This window comes from Pteropus medius, unplaced genomic scaffold (genome assembly GCF_902729225.1).
Source record: "Pteropus medius unplaced genomic scaffold, Ma_sr-lr_union100, whole genome shotgun sequence".
Classification (NCBI taxonomy): domain Eukaryota; kingdom Metazoa; phylum Chordata; class Mammalia; order Chiroptera; family Pteropodidae; genus Pteropus; species Pteropus medius.
In genome coordinates this window covers 1,617,804-1,637,026 of record NW_024356249.1, presented here as the reverse complement: position 1 = coordinate 1,637,026, position 19,223 = coordinate 1,617,804, and the positions used below count along the sequence as shown (strand labels likewise).

The following is a 19,223-nucleotide window of genomic DNA, read 5'->3' as shown; positions in this document are numbered from 1 at the left end:
TGTAGCCATCTTCCAAATTCTGAGGTCGCTACCTCTTTAAGACCCTGTAGGAGAATTCAGCACTGGCAGGGTGGTGCGCAGGGCCCCTCCACTGTGGGTGGCACCCCGGAGCCCAGCTTGCCTGCAGTCTTCATGCTCCTTCCCGTTGTGCCCAGGGAAGTGGTGAAATCCTGCTGCTCTGAACACAGGCCAGCGCCCACCTTAGATTTCCCTCTGCGTTTCTGTGGAAACCACACGCTCATTTAGCTTCCTTCCCACCCTTCATGTATTCACGTGCTCCAGCATTTATCAAGAATTCCAGTGGTCAGGCTCCTATATAGCATTTCACAGTTTATGCATCTTTTTTATGTACATTTTTATAACGTGTGATTTTTGTGACACCCTTGTGAAATGGCCAGGATTTGCTTAAGTGGTGGTGATGAACTGTGCTCCGGGCTGGGTTTTCTGTCACTTCTAGTCCAGAATCTGTGATATTTCATGCCGTTGATTGGGTGGACTTTGGTCGACTTCTGGCTTCAAGTCATTCTGCTGGTGACTTTGAATTTAACACAGACTTCATGGTGTCTCCTTCCAGGGATGAGCTCTGTCTTAAAGAATCTCCAGATCTTGGAGAGCAGGAGGCAAAATTTAGAATTGTGGTCTTACCCATGGGGAATGAAATTCATGGAATTGGTGTCAGAAGCAAAATTTAGCCATTGTCAATCAAGCACTCCCTCCCCCAGATTTTGTTCCAGTCTCCTCTTTTATTTGGGGTTTTTCTTGTTTCTTGAGATAGGCCTGTAATGCTATAAACGTCCCTCTTATTACTGCTTGTGCTGCGTCCCTCGGGTTTCGATATGTCGTTTTGTCTTTCTCATTTGTCTCTTTCGATCTCTCCTTCGTTTCTTCTTTGACCCGGTTGTTCTTGAGCAGCATGTCGTTTAATCTGCACATATGTGTGTCTTTTTCCTGCTTTCTTTTTGCAGTCGATTTCCAATTTCGAAGCATCGTGGTTGGAGAATATGCTTTGCATGATTTTAGTCGTCTTAAATTTGTCGAGGCTAGTTTTGTGTCTCGACATATGGTCCATCCTTGAGAATGTTCCATGTGCACTAGGGAAGAATATATAATTTGATATTCTGGAATGAAAGGCTCTATAAATGTCGATTATGTCCATTTGGTCCAAGGTGTTATTTAAGGCTTGTATTTCCTTATTGATTCAATCTCCTCTTTTAAAAAATGATTCCTCCTGGATATTTTCTTGAACCTTAATTCATCTAAATATCTAGACACATAGCTCTTGGGGGTGATCTAGGCTCTGACTGATCACATGATCCCAGGCTCAGCAGAGAATCATCTATGTGCTTGTTTGTAACATTCCTTCAACATGTATTGAGGTCCAGTCACTTGCAAAAAACTCTGGGGATACAAAGATGAAGAAGACACTGATCTTGGTCTCAAAAAACTCACGAAGATTATGGGTGCTGTTAGAGACTTTAGGGATTCTAGCAAAATTTCTCTCATTTTATTTTTTAAACTTTTACATGAATGCCAATAATTTAGGTTAGCTATATTTAAGCAACTCTGAATTAAAGAAAGAAAAAAAATTCACTCATGATCCCACCACACCCCCGAACCAGGCTGTTTTTAATGGTCTGTTCCCTTTTATTTTTGTCCCCATGAATATAAATTATTGTTTAACATTATACAAATATTTTTCCATACTGCTACATAGGGTTTTTATTTCCTAATGGAGTATATGTTTTGTGCGCTTGGCTTTCTTTTACCATTGGATACTTAGGTTTTCACATTTTTATCATTATATAGCTCCAATAAGCAGTTTTTTACAGATAACTTAATTTTCTTGGCTTATTTCCTTAGTCTAGGTTTCCTGGAGTATTATTACTAGATCAAAAGTGAACATTTTCATGGTTCTGAATAGGTACTGTCATATAGCTATTCGCATGGTTGTATTAATGGATCCTGTCCTCAGCAAAGTGTGAGTTCATTTTCTTGACCTGAATTGTCCCTGAACGGAGTCCTTTACACCATTATAACAAGTAATTCTTAGAGTCCCTTGAAGGAAGAGCCTTATGGCTGACTGAACCTTGTGTTTTTCATTGCAATTCTTCTCAATTCTTTCTCGATTGTGATCTGGTAAGTGACTTAACCTGAGTATGCCATTTATTGTTCATCTGTAGAATGAGGATCATCGATTGTTTCTGGGTTGTGATGAGGGTCAAACAATATAACTGATGAAATTGTTCTGTAAATGACACAAAAGGAAGCTGTTACTGATGATGCAACCGAGAGCCTCTGAAACCCCCGCCCCGCTCTGTATGCTCCAGGATGGGAAGGAGGGGTGACTCTAAGTTCCCCCTAGATGGCAAGGATTCTATGCAATGCATAGCTGTACCCGGGAGATTGTGGGATGAGGGGCAGGTGTATATGCTAATGGAGAAAGGTCTGGAAATGCCTAAGATAGAACCAATCCCACACCAGTCCTGTCGGTCAGCCCTTCATTTAACTGCTGTCTTTCCCTGACAAGCTGTACTCTCAGAAGTGCTGTGCTGGGCCCCAAACTTCTGGGCTAGGCTCCCTTCCTGGCCTGACACAGCGGTTAGGCATAGGAGATGCTGCAGCGTGTGGAATAGCTTCTGCGGGGAGGCGGAGGGTGGTAAGGCTGGAGTTCACATGTCCAGCTGCATAGGAGAGTCGGCCCTCCTCTGTCAATCAAAGTCACATGCCCTGCTTTTTCTAGTTCACTCTGATCGATTAACCTACAACGTACGAATAGTCAGTGGTTATTACAGGTGCACCCTTCACACACACACACACACACACACACACACACACACACACTCCCACCCACCCACCCAAATGTAAAACACACGTTTGAAGTTTCCCTCCTCACTTTTTAGTCTTCCATACTACTCTGTTCTAAGTACTTTACAGGCCTTATTTTATCCATGTTATGATGCCACGATGTAGGTACTAGTGTTAAATCCATTTTATCAGTTGGAAAATGGTCTGGAAGCTTAAATAACGTGCCCCTGGTCACTTAGTTGGTAAGTGATAGAGCTAGGACTAGAACTCGGATCTTTAAAATATTCTGCTCCTTGACATTTTAAGACTGTGGCTTGACTCAGCCTGCACCCCCAACTTACTCTGGGTCAGGGTGCGTAACTGCACTTGCTGGCCTCAGTCCCCCTAATATTGCCTTCTGAGTGACGTTTGCAAATCCCTTACAGAAGAGGGTGGCAGGATGTCACGGGAGAGCCAGTGATGGGGATAGTGCCTCAGAAGGAGTGATGAGTCGAGGGTTAACGGTGGAACAAGGCTGTGTGGACTTGTGTGAGCATGGGTCAGGGGGCGGGGTAGGTCTGTGCCTGCAGTTCTCGGTGGAGTCTCTGTGTTTGCACTTTTGACAAATATTTGTTGGGTACTTACTACGGGCTTGTGCCATGATGATCGCGCCCCTTTGTTGATGTGTGCTTACTGCGCTGCAGGCACTGCGCGGGGTGCTTTATGTTTTCTTGTTTCTTCCCACTGATGCTCTACATTCCATATTGCTCTTTTACAGATGAGGAGACTGAGGCACATAGAGATTAAATACTTTCATCGGGGTTATAGAGTCAGAACCAGGATACCAACTCACAGGACAGTGAACATGAAATAGTTTATTTCACAATTTCACTTAATTTCAATAATCTACCTGTCTATTCACAAATGTCTACTGAGAGCCTGCTAGGTGTCAGCCACAGTGATAGGCACCGGGCTAAAGGGTAAAACCCCTGATTTGTTGCTACCAGGAAGGTTATGAATGGTGTTACATAGAAAGTTCCAGACTTCGTGTCTCTGCCCATGATGAGGGCCTTCAGGGAACATTTTCAGCATAAACTTAAGTTGGAAGTTATTTTTTCACACCAGAAACGAAGCTGGCAAGACTCTTAGCTGCCACAGTTAAGGCTGAGCAGATCTGGCCAGAGGATTTGGGGCCGTGGAACAGAGTAAGATGAGCGGTGGGGCCCTGCAGTTCACCAGAGAGAGTGGTGCTGAGCCGGCAGCCAGGAGAGGGGCAGGTGTGGTCTTGGACCTCATTAGGAGTGATCGATACGGACTCTACTACGTCCCGGCAGTGCAGGGTGCCACTGAGGAGGACCTGAGAAGGTTTAGCAGGAATGGATGAGAATGGCAGCAATTAGAGCCACATCGGCCGAGGGAGGAGGAATTAGCGATCATTAGACATTGGAGGTGTAGTACTTCTAGTTTGCGGTACATAATTATGTGTAAGTTCTATCCCAAAGCAAAAATAGTCATTCTCAATTAGTTCTTTTGTTCTCCTCATTAGTTCCTAGTTAAACCGTTCTCGAGGTATAGTAATAGATGAGATCTGCACAAATTTATGGAGGTGCGCGCACACAAAAATTAGCTGTTGAGGTCCAGATTGTAAGGCCTGGTGTGGGTGGCCAGCTAAGTGTCCCGAAGACTTTTGCACATTGCACTTGGCCCTGGGATCCAGAGATGAATATGACACAGACTTTCCCCTTAAGGAACTTAAAACAGAGGTAAATTCTGTAAGGTAGACTGTAAGCTCCTTGAAGGCAAGACCCATGTCGTATATGCATTTGTAGCTCCAGTGCCTGGCACCACACCTAACAGGGGGTAGATGCACAGTGTTTCCTGATTGAGTCGAATGAAGTATACAACATGTTACGGAAACTAAATGGAACTAATCTCTTACTGGCGCTCTCAACCCTTTCCCCTGAGAGTCTGGGGAGGCTTCATTGAGGAGGGGTATTTGGGTCAGATCTTTAAGTGGGACCGTGGTCGTGTTTGAGCAGTGTTTGGTAGTGGAGCTACCAAAGAATGCTTATTTCATGTGAAACACAACTGTGACAACATGTAAATCTAATATGAGGCCATATAACAATGACCTAGGCCTGGAATAATTTTCTTCTGAAGGTCAACTCTAGTGGGTGCCTGAATTTGTGTCGAGGGCAGGGTTTGGAAGTCTCATAAATGCTGGACAGTTAGCTGTGCTTCCTGTGGCTGGGGCGGGGGCGGGGGAGGTGCTGGTGTCATCTGTGTCACGCGCTGGCTATTCCCGTGTTAAGTCTTTGGCTTTTAATAAGAACTCTCACTCCTTCCTTTTCCGTCAGCTCCATCCGTAGGTGGAAAGCAGATTCATAGTTAATGGGCCCGGCAATGTGTTTGGCACCAACTCACACAACAAGGGGCAGAGACTCCTACCTTTTCATCGTCAAGTTCTCCATCACAGAAGCATTTCCTGTGAAACTGAATGGGTAGATTAGGCTTTGAAAAAATTCTAGTGGAGATATTCTCTTTTAAATCATTAATTATCAGAAAGAAATTATGCATCTGGATCATAGGAGCATAGACATTTTAGTACTCTTTACTTAAATAATTCCTAATCGTTTCTTCTGCAATTATTGAGGTATGAACTGAACTATGAAGGTTAGATTTCTAGATTACTTAGGCTTTGTGTTAAAACTTAAAGCTTAAAACAATTTTAATGGAAATAACTATAGAATCGATTATAGAATTTTCTTTCTTCTTAAATGGCTCACTTGTACCAGTCATTCTTTAAGAGATTGTCGGTGATACACTGTCATCATCATAAGGTCAAGTATTGTATTTCGTTTCAATACAATTATGTCCCAAGGGTTGTTGGGCAGCTTGCCCCTACTCTAAATGGTCCCAAGTTACTCTGGCTTTTGACACCTTATGTCTTCATTTTGTGTCCCTGTGTCCTACACTGATGTTAGCTGACAACCTCTTGGCTACTGTTAGTTTGCCTGCTTTTAGCAGTAGTTCTTTTTTGTTATAATTTCCTGAATTTCTCCTGTTAGAATTTTTGTCCAAAGGAAGCAGCAGCAGGCTCTGAATGAAGGCCCGTGGGCCGTTGCTTTGAGAAGGAATGTGTACTTCATGTGTGTGGGCGTTTAGGTCTGCCCACAGACCTTTTCTCACTTAATTTTGGGTTCTCAGCTGGCTTTTGCTTCGTAGAGATCGCTTTATAAGTAACCTTTGGATAGTTGGGATGTAATTGCAAGAGGTCCACTGATTTTGTGGGCTCGCCTTCGAAGTCAAACTCAGAACTCTGGTCTAGACAGTAAGACTGCAGACTGGAAAGCTGAGGATCTAGATATTCTTGCTGGGATTTGCCTAAATTCTCTGTAATTTGGATGACAACACTCTCCTTCAGCCCAGCTCCCAATACTTTAAGAATTTAGTTTCTTAAATTCAAAGCTATATCAACATAAGATATTATAAAAATTAATACCTGCTCTAAAGGGTTAATATTCATTCAGGCAAAGTAGTGGCAGATTTTGCCAAGTGGAAAAATTTTTGAAAAAAAAAGGCATTTTGTTTAATTAATTTTTTTCCTTTTAAGAGAGGGTGACAGAAAGTCATCATCTGAAATGGTTGCATAATGTTAGTCAGCTGGCAAGCCCTTCATCCTGGACACGATGTACCACTGCTGTAATATGCAATGTCACTCGCAGCTAATCCCTTTATTGATTTTTTTTTCACTCTGAATTTGCTGACAGCAAAAGATTAGGTCTAGGGAAATAGTTGCAGTTCAGGTTCTATTTGACAATATTTAGAATTTAAAATGACCTTTCAAAGAGAAAGGGCTGCATGGAGTGGGATTTAAGTGGTTCAGGACAGGGCAGTATTAAGGCCGAAGCAGAGGGAGTGCCTTTTTAATACCAGTGTCAGGGCAGGCCACCCTGGACAGGTGTCCTCTGCCCCCAGGGCCGCGTGAGCGCCCAGGGCCACGCCGACCCTTGGCTTTGCTGCAAAGGAGATGAAGTTTGATTTTGCCTCATTTAGTCTGTAATGCACTTGACTTTCCCTTCTGTAACCTTCTCCCACCGGTCCCTTCTGTCTCTCTCGGCCTTGCTTGCATGGTCCAGTGCCCCTCCTGTACATCCGCCCAGGCCGGCACCTCTGTCCGTGCCTCGTGCTTCCGTGCTCCTCCGGCAGTCCTCCTGTCTCAGCCCACGCATGAGACGAAATCAATCTCATTAAACTAACGTAGGCTATAAATGGCTGGTGGTTCTTTACTCTCCACGAGTAAAGCCTTCGAAGCAGTATAGCGAGGTGTTTTTCCTTATTCTTTGTGCTTATCAATATGTCACGATGGTAGAAGAAGAGAATTGGCGAAGAGTTTAAATTAAATACAAATATATGCAAAGGCATGACACGTCTTCCAGCCTTGTCCCCCGTTCTCTACCATGCCACCCTCTCCTGCTTCCCTCAGTCACTTTCAGGGCGACCAAAGTAAGACCCCAGTGCTAGACTCACTGTGTCAAATCGGGCTTGTATTAGACTTGGTCATACTTGAGGAGTTTTTCACCGCGATGTATTCAAATTCATGTGATGGGTTCTATTTGAAGTATTATCTTTCAGGATCTATCTGAAGTATTATGAAATGATATTTTCAGTATCAGCTGGCAGAGGACAGTGGTGTCTCCATTGGTTCCCATACTGCATAATTACTAGGTACTAGTTGTTTGACTGGTCGCCTTGATTCTTCTGATTCTTAGTTTCCTTATCTGTGAAATGAGGGATGTGACCAGATATCTCTAAGGTCACTTCCAACTGTAAAATTCTAGGCTTTCTTGTGCCCTGCCCTCTGTCGCTGCTGATTCTCATTTCAAAAGGCTCCAAATGAGGAAAATCCCACCAATATCTCTTTCTCCCTTGTGTACCAAGTGTGATAGGGAACTGCATGGGTAGGTTGGTGAGAATTCAAAAGCTACGGAAGGTGTGAGCCTTTCCCTAGTGAATTCACATTCCATTTTAGATACAAAATTAGGTATATAAAATAGCCAGAGATCAGAAACAAAGGCAAGTTTGTGTCATCACAATGACGTGCTAATAAATACATCTTTAAATGTGTAGGTTGTAAGCTCTTTGAGGCCTTAACACAGTAAGTTCTCGATACATGTTTTTTGCAGCTCATGATATGGTACGAACAGTGGGAATATACAATATGGGGGTGACCAATGTAGAGAGGCTGGCTAGGGAAGGGTTGATGGAGGCCGGCTGGCTGTAGAGGTGGCCCAGCGTACACTGGCTTCCTGGAGGAAGAGGAAGTTCCTGAGGCAAGCAGGCTGGGCGATTGCATCCTGCATTCTAGTTCTGCAAGGGTGCTACCCACTAGTATTGCTTTTCTTTGCATGTGAATGTGTCTCTGCCACTTCACATCTGCAGTGACAGTTTAGGTTCACAGCCAGGGGCTGGGACCAGGAGCCAAAGGCATGTGTGCTCGTCTTCTGTCACTGAACCTGGAGTCTGGCCCTTGAATCTCATCACGCAAAACCGAATCCCTCCTAAAACTCTTCTAATTTCCTAAAACTCTTCCCAAGTCTTCCTCCCTGGGTGCTGAGTCTTTCTGTGATCTACCACTCCCTCCCTAGAATCGTGATGCTTCCGAATGCCCAACTAGGAGGCTCATCTTGACCCACAGGGTCCTGCTGCCAGAGTCCACCCACCAGCATGGACCTCTTGAAACGCTGATATTTAGACTGTCGGGCATCCTCATTCAGGGCTAACCCTTGAGTTGGGTTGTCCTTACCCAGGCCTACTTATTCCTAGTTGTACACGCTTCCCTCTTAGCTTATATTTGAAGTCCTTGTGCCTTGAAGCTGGACCTACAATAATTATGACACAAGAGGAAGTTAGGAAGTAGGAATTAGGGGTCTGGGAAGTTAGGGATTTGGATCCAGGCAAATGCCTGCTGGCATGTGACCTCAGGACACCATGACTGAGAAGACCTTTGCAATGAAGGACACATTATGTGCATCCGGGAAGATTTTTAGACTCTTCCTACTGGGCTTAGGTCCAGTTCTAGGGCATGTTGTATTTGGAATCCTCTGGGCGATTGCATCCTGGATTTTGAGAAGTGAAGTGGGTCACCTGGCTGGGAAGAATTAGTGGGAGAAACCAACAGGAAGGATGATGTGGACATTGGTGTTGAGCGGTCAGCATGTTGAAGTGTCCATCAAGGCATGGACGAAAATCAGTGCAATAATAGGCCTGATGTCAAAGGTGATGTCTAATGATGTCAAGGCCTGAATTTTGTTACTCTTCAGAGCTTTTTACTGGAGAATGACATGGATTTAAACGAATAAGCTGTAGTGTACTTTATCTGGCTAAAATTCCTCACAAAAACAACGTTGACTCTAAGTCACGACAAATTGTAAGTCACAGGGCCTCAGCGTTAAGTACTATGTCCTTGCCGATCTCTTCCCAGACCTTAAATCTCTCAACAGCTTGGGGTTAGAGGAACCAAGGGTGTGAGAAAGCAGCTCTTAACCTTTGGCAGCCTTCACACATCACCCTGCCGTCCATGCGTTCACGCTCACGTTCCAGGCCCTTGGCTTTGCCCGTAATTGTTGAAAATGCACATGGATTTAACTTGGTAAATGCTAAAAAGTCGTGCTTTTATTAAGTTAGAACTTTTCATTCTTCTAACAGGTCTGGGATTGGAATTTTTCCTTGTGTCACCTACGAAAAAAGTAATTGGTTGAGTACATTAGTAATGTTAATAAGTATCATTTTCTGATGGCAGACAATTTAGAAGCACCTACTTGTATCCTAACCATTGATGTGTTTGTCACCACATAGTTCTTGTTTATCGATGTGGTATTTCCTTATACTTGATTTCCGGCTTCCACCACCCCCACCTCCTCCTTTCTGCTCCCCCATCACAGTGTGAACTGTGGAGACCGCGTTTTATTTTCTCAGCCTGTACCTATTACAGTGCCCGATACCCGATGAGATGCATGATGGGTAATTGTGAGCACATGTAAGATTATGCCCTTTCTGAGACAAGAGCCTTTCCTGGAAGTAGCAGGTTCCGAGCGAGGGTGGTGGGCTTGTCCTGTGGGCCGGCCCGTGGTGGAGTTAGCCCGGCAAGCTGAAATCAGTCCCCTGTGGGACTGGCGTCCAGTGGGTAACTCTCTCAGATGGGCTCCTATCACTGATGCTTCTTAGAAACTCTTTCCTTTGCTTGGAGGATTTTTACCAAAGAAGAGACGTTCTTCGTGAATTTCTTGGGAGTGGGGGGATTCTTCTCTCTCACAGACTATTAACGGTTACTAGTGAGAACGGCAGTTTGTTGGGACACAGGTTATACAGTGAGAGTCTGGAGGGCACAGGTCCTTCGTCATCTTGCACAGTTGCTTAGTAAGCGTTTGTTGACTGAATTTACTAGGTCGGAGTGCGTGCCAGGGCTGCAGTCGCGTTATTGTCCTCGTTTAGGTTTTAGGCATGCGTCAGCTTGTCCTGATTTTCACTGTCTTTCTCCCCCCACTGTTGTTCTTTAGAGACCCTCAAATTCCAGCGGATTCAGGAAGTCACCGGGGCTGTCTCATGTATATTTCCGAATGTTCTTGCCCCTTGGCTACCTGAAGGGTCCCGATGCCTCCTTCAGAATGTGTCAGGACCCTGTCCTCTCTGCCAGTGACTCCTGCCCTTGCTTCTCCTGCTTGCACTGCTAGGGTCTCCTGCTGCTTCCCACATCTGACGGTGGGAGCCTCTGCTCTTCCATTCGGCTCCAGACACAGGCTAGTCTGGCTTGCTGGTGTACCCTGGCCTGCTAGAAGCCTGGCTCTGGGTGGTCGTTTTATGAGGGAAAAAATCACTCCTTCTGTTTTGTTAGTTACCGTCGGAGCTGCCTCATGTGCCGGGCAATGTCTTATCAGGACGTTTGGCAGTTGGCCCTTTCGTTTACTCGGTTAAACATTTCTTCCCCAGGGCTCTGGCGCAAGTCCCTGGAGCCAGGGGTCTGGGGGCTCCAGAGCGGCACATCCTGCTGCATTTGGAATCACGCCCCCGCCCCCCTCCCATACACACACTCTGATCCGTGGCCCTTGGACAAAGCTTGTGCATAGTGACCCTTCCCTCAGGACAAATATTTTCCCAGCGGTCTCGTTGGTCCCTGGTGCAAGGAAACATCTGGGAGGCTCATGAAGGGGAAGAGACAGGTAATCCAGACACTGGACTGCAGATGCTCTGAATTCCAATCCCAGCCTCTTGTGCCTGGAGCTGCAGCCGCCCCACTGATCCTCCCGTACCCAGATAGGTCTGCAGCCCCAGGCGGTCACGGCTCAGGCTGTTAGTCCAGACTCTTGGGAAGCTGATGCTTAGCACCTCATTCAGGGCAGGGCTCCAAAGATGGTCTTAATTATGACATTAATGTGGACTTTGGTCTTTGATCAGCTTCTCCTGGGAATTTTTTTTTTTAATTTTTAGGCGAGGCAACCTTGGTTGACCTCACAGATTACAAGGACGTTGTCAGTTTACAATCTCTTAATTTTTATTTTTTACGCCTACAGCACCTGGTCTTCCTAGGTGGTCTCCCATCCAAGTACTAACCAGGCCTGACCCTGCTTAGCTTCCGAGATCAGACGGGATTGGGCTTGTTCAGGGTGGCATGGCTGTACACTGTCCTGGGAATTCTTTCCATTTGAAACTTCAGTTTCTTGAAATCTTTTAGATCCTTGATAACTTGTTTTTTTTTCCTTGCCCACAGTGACTTGATACTATAAAAAAGGAAAAACAGGGTTTGGGTGGGGAGAAACCCATTATCAGTGAGTCAGGGTGACAGGTTCAGTTCGTGGTCAGAGAGTCAAGATCATGGGCAGGAAACCAGAGCTGGTCCTCGAGGGGTCAGGTAGGTGCCACGGTCCAGGGAAGGAGCCGCGTTTTGGAAGACGGAGGCCTTTTCAGGTACCGGGAGTTTTCTAGTCGGGCTGGCTTGACTGCAGAGGACCCACAGAGCTTACCCAGGTAGAGTGGGTGCCCGAGAGGCTGCACCTGACCGTGTTGTTCCCTGGGAAACCGAGGCCCTGGGCCAGCCCCGGACCCTGCCCTCCCTCTTGGGGCCTCTTCTTCTCCCTCCTCGTCTGCTCTTTCTACCCAGCTTCCCCTGGCCCTGTCTCTCTCCTGACTCTAACCTACACTTTATTTTGTTTATTTTATTTTCTTTGGTAGTAGTTTAACCTTATGACACCTTTTCAACTTCAGCTGCGTTCTTTCAGTGTTTCTGGTATCATTTGAGGGAGGATTTTATTGGCCTAGTTCAGCATCTTGTGCTGGGCCCTGTCATGGGAGGCTGGTGCCCAGCCCTGGCCCCGTCTCAGGCGGGGGTCGGAGGTCACATGGTTCATGGTGTGGCTGTTTAAGCAGCAGGAACAGCTGGCGAAGCACATTCTCTTAGAGGAGAGTTTGGATGGGCCAGGCTTCCCAGGCAGGATGTCACTGGCCTCCGGGAGATGGGACCGTGAGAACTGTCGCGAAGACGGTTCTCTCGATTCCAGTGGACAGCATGTGGCCTCACCGGGGCCACTGCTGACAACATGGCCTCTCGTCAGGGCTCTTGCCTCTGAGCATCTTTAAATAGTCGCCAAGAATCTAGTATGTGGGAGCATTGGAAGCTCACTTGGATAGCATGGAACCTGTACCTTCTAGAAATATTTCTTTTGATAATATGTTTATAAAATGACTCTCAGTACATTCGTTCGTACAGCCCCTGTGTTGTGCGTAGTGGCCAAAGCTGCAGCTTCATACACGTGAACTCATTAGATCTTCACAACAGCCCTGCGAGGTAGGTGTTTCTGCCTTCATTTTCCATGTGAAACTGAGTCAGGGAGAAATGGAGAGATCTGCACGATAGTCCCACATCTTTTTCCTCATCCGTCATATACATATCTATTTGCAGAGCATCGTGCTTCCCTAGGTGTTACGGGGAGATAAAAAGAAATAGCCTTACGTTCTAGTTGGGATAAGCTGCAACCAACATCCATTAAGACAGTCATCTGAGAGCTGATTGCTCTGTGCTGGTGACTGTGACCTTGAAGTACAAAAGAGGACACACCAAAATTACAGGCTGCTTCGAAATTCCAGGATGTGCTGTGGCTCGAAGATAAGCCTAGTGAGAGTCAAGGTCACGTACTTGCCCAGACCCGGGAAACCATGCAAACAGCCGAAGTTATTTGTTGGTAATACCAAGCTGAAAGGTGTCCCTGAATCCTGCCACTGGAGGAGGTCCAGGGCCACGTGGCCTAGTGTTGATTAATTGACAAGGACTCAAGTCCAAACCAAGGAGGTTGCCGTACACTTTGGGAGAGGGTGGTGGAGCCAGCATGGGTCTGGAGGTCCACAGCGAAGTGGCATTTCAGCTTCTAGCAGTGGTGGTGCCTGAGCTTGCCGAGGGCTTCACAAGAGGTTTTCTGAGCTGTTATAATGGAACCTGGAGTGAACATTAAATGGCAAGAGAGAATCCTCACTACAATGTACTAGAACATAGATGAAGGCAAGACTCAAAGAGCTGTTTCTAGGAGCAAAGTTCTGACGAGTTGGCCACGAGAGGCACATAAGTGAAGGCAGAGTTCTCCCGAGCAGTGGGAGGGGGCCCCAGGGGGCAGCCACTAACACAAGGTGTGGAGGAAGCCCTTCCAGGGCACGCTGGCGCCAGGAGCAAATGGGCCAGCCCTGCCAGTGGGAGGGACATCCAGGTCGGCAGGCAGGCAGGCAGGGCAGCAGGAACTTTGGGGCAGGCCGTGTACCTGGGTCAGTGCACGGGAGGCTCACGCAGGGCCAGGGGTGCAGCCGCTCGTCCGGGCAAGGGGAAGGTAGAACCCTCAGTTTGGGAGGGGCTGGTGATTTAAGTGGCCATCGCTGCCAGGCCCCAGTCATTGGAGGATAACGCAGGACTGGGTTGCAAACTCACGGCAGAGTTAGCGGTGGGAATGGCAGGGCCGGCCTCTGACCCAACCTGAGCCTGGCTCTGGGTGGCCATCGGCTCCCCTACCGTCTGTGTTAGCCATTCTAAAGTCTTTCTGGGAAGGGTCAGCACCGCTTTGGGGTTTAGAGAGGGGTGTCCCAAGTTGTAGGGAGAGGAGGGCTCTGGACGCTGTCTCAAAGGCATCCACTGAGGATACTGAGTGCCCTGCGGCAGTGATGTGGAGGTCAGAAGGGTCGGGATCAGAATCTACAGTTCAGAGAGGGGACGTGATGGCCTCAAAACCATGCTGGCCAGAGCCCGACTTGCTTTTTTATGATCTTACTTTGCCTCGTTTTGTTTCTAGCATGATAATTGACTATTTTTTTTTGGTACTGGGAATACATTCACATGATTCAACATTTTAAAGTATAAAAGGATATACGAGGAACATTTCTTTCCCTTTCATTTTGCATACCTCCCAGTTATCCTTCCCTAGACAACTAATATTACTAGTTTCCTTCCCGAGATGTTTATGCATGTGCAAGCACATACCTATACATCTATATCATCATCTTCTCCTTTTTACATAAATAAATGTAGTATATATCACATGCTGTTCTGCACCTTGCTTGTTTTCACTTAATTCGTTTCATAAGTCTTTCCATATCAGTTTACAGAGAGTTTTGTCTTTTTTAAAAATGCTGCATCACCTCCCGTTGTGTTAGATACAGCATAATTTATTTAACCCGTTGCCTATTGATGGAAATTTAGGTCGCTCTTACAAGCAAAGTGGCGATGAATAACCTTGCATTTATGTTATTTCACACCTGTGAGACTGCATTTTTCAGATAAATCACTAAAAGTGTAATTTCTGGGTCAAGTTGAGCCTTTCTAATTTTGAGAGATATTGATGAATTGCCCTCCAGAGAGGTTTACAAATTTACAAAATTCGCACTCTGACAGCAGCCTGTTGGAGTGTGCTTACCCACACCCCACCACCTCACGACGTGTTCAAACTTCCGGACCTCTGCCAGAGCGGCAGTTGAAAATGGCATCTCGGTGTAGATTTAATTTGTCATTTTCTTATTTTGAGTGCTCTTAGGCAACTTTTCATATGTTTAGGGTACATCGTACTGCCATGAACTGTCTGTTCATATCTTTTGCTCATTTTTAAATTGTGTCGTTGGTCTTTGTCTTCTCAACATGTGGCTGCTTTTTATGTGAGAGAAATTAGTCCTTTGCGATATGAATTGTAAATATTTCGCTCTATTTGTCTTTTGATTTTGCTTGTAGTGGGCATTGCTCTCTGTGGAAATTTTGTATTTTTATGTAGTCAAATTTATCAGTATTTTCTTTTATGGACTTTGCATTATAGTTTTGAAAGCTTTCTCCCTCTAAGGCTCCAAAAATGTTTTCTCATGGTTAATTCCAATACTTTTGTTTCCTAAGTCTTTTTTCCAAGCCAATATTTGATCTATTTGGAATTTATTCTGGATTAAGATGGAAAATATGCCATCATATTTTTTCCCCAGAAGGTTATCCAGTTTTCCAAATACTGTTTATTGAATAAATCATCTTTCCCTACTGCTCTGAGATGCTGCTATTACTGTGCTATGGACAGAATTGTGTCACCCCCAGAATCACATGTCGAAGCCCTGTCTTCCAATATGACTGTATTTGGAGATACAGTCTTTAGGAGGTAGCTAAGGTTAAATGAGGTCATTAAAGATGGCTCCCTAATCGAATAGACCCAGTGTCCTTGTAAGAAGAGGAAAAGACCCCAGAGATCTCTCTCTGTGTGCCACAGAGGAAGGCCATGTGAGGACATAGCGAGAAGGCAGCCAGGAGGAGAGGTCTCATCAGAAACCAGCCTGGCACCTTGATCTTGGACTTTTGGTTTCCAGATTGTGAGAAATAAATGTCTGTTATTTAAGCCACACAGTCTGTGATATTTTGTTATGGCAGCCTGAGCAAACGGATGCATACTATATATTAAATCCCCATTTGTTTGGGTTGACCCCGGACTTTCTGAATTCTGGTCCAGTTTCTCTGTCACCAGTTAGGCAGTAGGGAGAGTCAAGTAGCCCGTGGAGAGGGGAGAGGCAGCAGGGAGGGACTGAGATCAGCTAAGACTAGAACAGCTAGAGACAGGCTGTTAGAGTGTGTGTGTGGGGCGGGGCATAGGTGACATTACCCAGGGAAGGGAGAGACGGGAGAGGCTAGTCCAGCAGAAGGAAGCACTGACATAGATATTCTGGGAGCACTCGGGGCCGCTGCAACTTGGACCAGAGAGAGGAGAGGATGGGGCCCCCTCAGGTAGCAGTCTTCATCTTCAGGTGTTTATTTCAGTGTCTGTCTCAGTAGTTCAGACTCCAGTTGCTTTATACCTGCTCTCAAACACGAAGCTCCTTAGGGTCCCTCTCTATTCCAAAAACAAATCCGCAATGTGCATTTGGGGGCACTAACTCCCCGGGGGGTAACATCTTACTATTTGATATTTATCTTTATTAAAAAATTGATGTATTTCATCTTCTATAAACAAGAAAAATGTACGTGAGTGGAGTGGAAATCTGTCCAATATTAGCTGCCCATGTCCCCTCTTTTAACCATTCCATCTCCACCCTGCCCTTGGAGGCTGCCTCTCTGATAATGCAGATCTGCCCCAGGTTCCCCCACCTCCAGCCCCTCCTCGGGGCGCTTCTGCTCTTGGCTCTGCTTTCTGGCTCCTGAGTCCCTTCGGAAAGCTCCCTGCCAGGCCAATGCTGCACCAGTTCTGTCTCATTGTAGTGAATGCAGTGGCTCCCAGAGGCCTCGCCAACCAGGTGAGAGACAGCCATCTGTCTCCCTCCTCTTGGTCTGCTTCTGCGTGCCGGCTGCTGGTCTCAGTGGAGCACTGGATTCAAACTCTGAGGGGCCCAGAGCGATGCTCACTCACCTAGGGAGGAGGTGGGCAGTCTTTCAAGAAGTGAGATACTCTTAGGACGACTTGCTCCTCTCGGCTCACTCACTGGATGCCTGGGTTTCCAGAGGGCACCTGCTCGCTGCCTCTTCGCTCCTGTTCTCTGAAAGCTGGAGCAGCTGTTTGACTCAGCTCCAGCAGATGTGCCCACCCAGGATGCAGGGAGAATGATGCTGTGCCTGTCCTGGCAAGGGGCAGGTCCAGTCCAAGGGCCCAGGAAGCCAGCGTAGGCCACGGGCTCCATAAGTGTCCTCTCTGTCATGACTCCAGTCATACTCGCACCCCATTTTGGTCCTGGACAAGCGCAGCAGCCCCCTGCCTGAGTTCTCCCCCAGTGCTCTGCCACCAGCCCGAATGGCCCCCGGTGGATCCAGCCAGCTCTGGCTCTGGAGGCGTCCGTTTCTCGTTGAGTTAGCTGCAGACTGCTCACATGTGGGCTGGCCTCAGGCTACCTCTTCCTCCATATTCCCCGTTCCTCCAAGCTGAAGAATATATATAGTGCTCCTTCCTCCATTAGCCTTCCCTGATGTCCTAAGCCTTCTGTGGTCTCTGATTCGCTCCCCTGGCACCATGTAGCACTCACCATCTCTTGTGTTCCCTTGTGCTTTCCTGTGTCTGTCTCTTTCATCTACCCGTAGGGCTGGCCCCTGTGTGTGCAGAGCGGAGATGAGGTTAGTGAGCAGCTCCTGGGAGAAACCGGTCGGGGGTGAGCCAGGGCCCTCATGGAGCTTCACCTACCATTAAAACTTGGATAATGTGGCTTTGATTTTATTAAGGGAGTGATGAGTGAATTCCTCCTCCAGAAGTGATTGTGTTCTTTCTCATTGGGTCCCAAGAGACTATATTTTGTGGAAGAAAAAAAATCTAAAATACCTACAGTATGTTTGGACTTTTCTGTATCAATCTACGGTTCTGTTTTCATTCAACATATTTTTGAGCTGTTTTTCTGTTTCTGTTATGCACAGTTCTAGTTCATTTGTTTAAACTATGGTATAATATAACCACCTTTTATTCTTCTGTCTCCTGATCAATGGACCTTTAGGTTTTCACTCTTTTTTGTAAGCATTTGCTTGAACATCCTGGTACAGTTCTCCTCATGCACACAGTAGGAGTTTGTTTATGGGATGTGATTTTTTGCCATAGGGCATAAACATTTCCAGTCTACTTGGTTCCGTCAAGTGTTTGTAACAATTTATACTCCCAGCAGCATTGTCTGAAAGCTGCCTTTCCCCGGCTTCTACTAAACCTCAGTGCTTTCCAACTCAGTGAGGCTTTGTTGTTTCGATTGGGAGGAGGAATGTTGGGCAGCATTTCTAGAAAGTTAAAACGTGAGAGATTTCATCTGGGCTTGGACCAGTGCTTCATCAGGCTGGGGCTAAGGATCACCTGTTCAACTACTAGGCTTCATCTGCACAGGTCAAAGGTTTGTCCTGAATCACTGTTTTTATGGGTGTGGGTGGTCACACTGTCTTCAGTGCTGTGCACTTGTGGCATTGCTTCTGCCGATGTGTCTGTGAGGGTCTTACAGACGGGGTGGGGGCGATGCGTTGGAGAAGCTCACTGGTGTAACCAGCGGGCTGGAGATGGAGGGTGGTGGTCTCAGTCCCTGAGGCAGGGGCAGAGTGGTCAGATGGAGCGGGTTGGAGACTCCGGGGGAAGTGCCCTGAGCTGGGCGCGGGGGAGGAGCGAGAACCGTGGCTGAGAAAGCGCATGGGGCAGGAAGAAGGCGCGTGCCAGGGAGCGGTCCCCCAGGACTTCCTTTTCTGTTGCTAAACCGTGCCAGGTGCGTGCTCGTTGCACGACTTAAAGGACTCACCAGGCGTCTGACACTTATACTAAATCTGGTCCTACATGGAGATATAGATATAGTGTGGCTGAAGACGTGGTAACAGTAATGATTATGGAGAACTTGCAATGTGCCAGCTACTAAGTGCTTTATCTATGTTAATTCATTGAATTCTCACAGCACCCCTAAGGGGGCAGATATATGTATCACGTCCCTTTAAAGTGAAGACAGTGAGGCACAGAGGGCTTCATGAGTTTGGCCAGGTCCCACACCCAGAGAGTCTCAAAGGCGAGGTCTGACCCCAGGCAAGTGGACTCCGGGGCCCATGCTTTCAAGCCCTGCACAGTGCCTGGACACAGCAGGGAGGAAGGAATACTTCTCTATTCATATTTTCATATCTGGTTTTGAATTTCATTTTCACTGGGGAGTCAGGATAAGTTAACACTTTAATTAACACCTCTAAGCCAGCCAAGCCATGTAACTGAATAGTCAATTTCGTATAGGTGTAAAGAAAAATAATCTATTTGGGCTTTCTACTTTCTTTCTGTGATCTTTAGTTTCCATTTAGTTTTTAGCTAAGGCATACAACAGGTTGAAGAGTAAAATAATTAATCAATTATCTGAGTTTGGGTTCTCATATGCGACCCAGCTTGCTTGCTTGCTTCCTTCCTTCCTTCCTTCCTTCCTTCCTTCCTTCCTTCCTTCTTCCTTCCTTCCTTCCTTCCTTCCTCCTT

At 46.5% G+C, this 19,223-nt stretch overlaps 1 protein-coding gene and 1 pseudogene across 1 annotated transcript in view; one reads left to right on the top strand and one right to left on the bottom strand.

Moving 5' to 3' along the window:
- TMEM178B (transmembrane protein 178B) overlaps positions 1 to 19,223 on the top strand; it is a 305,165-nt gene that overhangs the window by 69,615 nt on the left and 216,327 nt on the right. The window lies entirely within an intron of this gene.
- Positions 11,346 to 11,464, bottom strand: LOC120601428 (uncharacterized; annotated as a pseudogene).